This window comes from Photinus pyralis, unplaced genomic scaffold (assembly GCF_008802855.1).
Source record: "Photinus pyralis isolate 1611_PpyrPB1 unplaced genomic scaffold, Ppyr1.3 Ppyr1.4_LG6, whole genome shotgun sequence".
Classification (NCBI taxonomy): domain Eukaryota; kingdom Metazoa; phylum Arthropoda; class Insecta; order Coleoptera; family Lampyridae; genus Photinus; species Photinus pyralis.
The window spans coordinates 33,520,052-33,524,128 of record NW_022170663.1 but is presented as its reverse complement, the minus strand read 5'-3'; the positions used below and the strand labels follow the sequence as shown (position 1 = coordinate 33,524,128).

At 38.7% G+C, this 4,077-nt stretch overlaps 1 non-coding gene across 1 annotated transcript; it reads left to right on the top strand.

Annotated features, from left to right (window-relative positions):
* The first annotated feature begins 472 nt into the window (after positions 1-472).
* Trnae-uuc lies at positions 473-544 on the top strand. The gene has a single exon. It is a non-coding gene; the product is annotated as a tRNA-Glu (tRNA).
* The last annotated feature ends 3,533 nt before the right edge of the window (positions 545-4,077 follow it).

Here is a 4,077-nt window from a genome sequence, read left to right as displayed (position 1 = left end):
GTCGCATGTTCCATGCATCGGTTCTTCTTACAGAATGCAATCAACTTGTAGTAGAAAATCTTCAGAGAGCAGGTGTACTTTGTTAGTATTTGAAAATAATTTCAATCTTATTCCAATGAGCCTTTAATAAAACGAGTTAAATCTACCTAGGTATAAGATGCAATGGACAAAATGCTGCGACAAATGCATGGTTTTACAACATTTTCTAACTTTTTTGTTTGTCGATGATGTGCACAACCTCTTGGAAAAATGTTAACTTCAAGTTGTCACTCAGGAATTTTGCGAACATTTTTATTAACTTAAAATGAATCATGAAATATGAAGAATTTCACCGTGAAAAATTTCGGATTTTCATAAATTTGTTTGTTGAAAACAATAGCTTCATGCACTCTTTAAATATATCATCCTGTATATGTTTACATTGAAAGAGTACCCGAGAACGGCTTATAAAAACGAAGCAAAGTTTTCACAATCCCATATGGTCTAGTGGCTAGGATACCTGGCTTTCACCCAGGAGGCTCGGGTTCGATTCCCGGTATGGGAATTTTTTTTCGGCATTTTCACTTTTGTGCTTTGCATTACTAATAAACATTAAGAGATATGACAGTGAATAATGTTAAATTCAGAAACATTTAGTAGACTAGAGAATCCTCTTAAAATTGCGTTTGTTAGGGGTTTAAACGCATCAATTATCCGAAACGGCAATGATTCCGGCGCGGTCCATTTATTTCGCCGACAAATGGTACCATTGGGAAGTTGCCACGGCGGCGATACGGCGCTCAAGCAATCAATCAAAATCCGCACCGAAATCTCAGAAGCGATACTTTTTAATGTTCCTGCACTTTAAATAAAACTTTCTCGTAACCGGAATCGCGTTTTATTCACGTTCCCGTTCAAATTACATTCAGCACTTCATTGTTATTTTTGTTATCATTATTTATTACTTGGCGTCGCACCAAATTTTTTGATAAATTTTAACAATTTTATTAAAGTTTTCGGGCGAGAAATTTGGCGCACGCCCAACTAAATCGTTTAAATACGTCGTGTACGCGAGTTTCAGCGTTATTTCGATGGAATTGGTTAGCAAGAAGATTTTGCGGGTGCATAATTAATGAATGCGGATGTCTGCTCGTGTAGCAAATGAAAATTTATAAATCAATAGACAATGCATACGAGCGATGCATCGAGTTTCCTCTATTAACACCGCAGAAATTCCACCGGCTACATGCAGTTGCAGCAAATTATTGCACACGCATTAAGGGATGGGAGATGGCAGCGGGCCAATCCGACCGGGCCCAACTCAGGAAATATCATCCGGGGATGATTAGCGAGAAGGTCAGCTCAATCGTACGGACCGACATAAATATGAATAAAAAGGCAATCTTCGCCTCTTCCTTACGATAACTTCCAATCCAAGCCAGTCCGACGTAATCCCATCGCTATCGACATTCATACCGTAAGCGCGGGGATGAAAAACGGAAATGAACTGGTCGATTGCGGCTGAGTTATGTAACTAGAGGTCACGTGACTAAAGCCGAGGCTGATTGCGGGTCGCCGAGAAAAGTGGCGAGATGGCCGATACACCGTTCATAAATCAACATTGAAAGGGATTCCCGCCGAGCGAAACTGTCGAGAGATAAACGAAAAATTTTAAATTTTCTCGCCTTATGGAATTGTAAACGGGTTTATGCCAACGGGATCTGTTAGAGCGAAATGTATCCGTTGATTATTTTAAAGGACCTACATAAGAGGGCTTTAATAATTGGATTAATTATCGACTTCTATTACTTCTCTTGGATTCTTAAAATCCTTCAGAATCTTAGAAAATCCTCCTTTTTGAATAGTTCGATCTGATTATTCGAGCTATTCCGTTTCTTCTTGGGGTTCTTAAAATTATTACGGCCTCCCATTCCTCGCATTAGCCAGATTCGCCATAATCTTTTAAATATCCGAATGCTTGCCATTCTTCAGTTTCAAATCTTCATTTTCTTTGAATTTTCAAATTCTTCATAAAATGTTTCGAACTCTCCCAATGTCTTCAAAGTCTGTCGATTATTCAAATTTGTATGATTCTTCGAATTTTTTGTTCAATACTTATAACCCATTGTTACTAAGTATCTTCCGTCCTGTTGATATCAATTTGCTGTTGTTTCAATTTAGGTTTTATGTTTGAAAACGTGTAAAATAAGTGCTGATTATATTTCTGATATGACTCTTCGATTGCGCTGCTTCACTTTGCGAGAGGTGTCCCTTCCTCTCTCGGGTGTACAAGGCGGTCGATACAAAAAAAGCGGCCCACGGAAAATGTGATAAGTGCCCCTTCCCCTCTCGGGTGTAAAAAGGGGTCGACACAAAAAAGGTGACCCATGGAAAATGTGAGAAGTGCTCTTTCTCTCGGGTGTACAAGGCGGTTGATACGAAAAAAACGACCCATGAAAAATGCGATAGATGCCCCTTCCTCTCTTGAATGTAAAAGGGAGCCGATACGAAATAGACGGCCCATGGAAGATGCGAGAGGTGCTCCCTCCCCTCTCGGGTGCATAAGGCGGTCGGTACGGAAAGGGCAAAATGTAACTCTCTCTATTGTGTATTATACATATTATACCACAAGTTTAGAGTAGAGTTTTGTAGGGTTGCGCGCTTTTAAGTAGGTATTGAATATTATGAGAGATACAGGGTAGTTTCATTAGAAGGGTGATTATTCCAAAATTTGTCGCTCTCTGTTTTAAAATCAAAAGCTACTCAAAAATTAAACAAAAATTAGTTCCATAAAAAAAATAAGATTGGTGCTGGTGTCTAAAAACCGAAACGTCGCATCAGAAAAGTAAAATCATTTTCTGGCGGAGCATAGAACGGTGCTCCTGGTTTTTTTTCAAGGTTTTTTTTCAAATAACCAATCATAAAGCCGTAAAAAAATAAAAACAAGAAAACCGGAAGTAAGAGGGTTTTGAAAAAGAAGAAATTATTCAGTATAAAATGCGCAACTGTATCTCCATTTAACTTTATAACACTCTGTACTAAATAAAAGATAATCATTTTGCATGTCGAGTCTCCTGAATTAGTGCCAGATATCCTTGCTGCTAGACCATACGAGATTTCTCAGATTACATACTGTAGCGAGTATCCCAGACATTAGGGCGCCAGCAGTCGCCATCGCGGCGCCATAGGTCGATACAAGAATAGTCACTGGCGATAAGGAAGGAAAGCGGTAATTCTCGAGAATGTTCCGTGATCTTTCTAGAAACTCCGTTTGCTACATAAGCAAATTTTGTGATAAATATTACATAAGTATTACATTAATTGTGAATAAATAATCACGTAGTTAAATTTACGTTACAATACACGTAATTTGGTTATTAATCAGTAAGTATTTGAGGGTACATCGGAAATCTGTTAGATTTCAGGTGCTTTAGGTTTTACGGAGGATAAAAGAAATTCAATATAGAATCGAGAACGATTTATGTAACATTCCGGAAATATTTATTGTCGATATGAATATCGTCTGTTGTTTGGAATTGGCTCTGCTGACATAAATACTGTAACGTGGTTTATGTATTTACAATCAATTAAGAATGAATTTGACAGTTAATTATTATTTGTCACTTATAGTATATAACATAACTCGAGCGCAAACTATTTATTATTGAATATTTCTATCGACAACGCTGTTAGAACTCCTTGGAGTACCATTCGATGCAGGATTAATAAACGATTCCAGTGAGTTCCAAGGGAAAAGGATTAATGATGAGTGGGTTGTTTTAAAGGTCTGGCACACATTCAAAATGTGGTCTATACAGGGTGTTCCCAAATACATTCCGCGAACACCTGCGTGAATTTGGCCCCCCAAATTTAGGAAGCAATACATGGATTGCGCATTGATGCCCTCTTTTGCACACAATTGCATTCTTCTTGCGCGCGGCTGGTTTCAACGACCAGGGGGATTAATAATTTCCCCCCTCCCCCAATTTTCAAAAAAGCGACCGATTGCGCTTGGTTGTTCCCCGAATACCTTCGTTTGTGCCCCGCCGTTTTTCCTTTATTCCAAATACATAATTACATACCGCCCCCCCCCCCCTC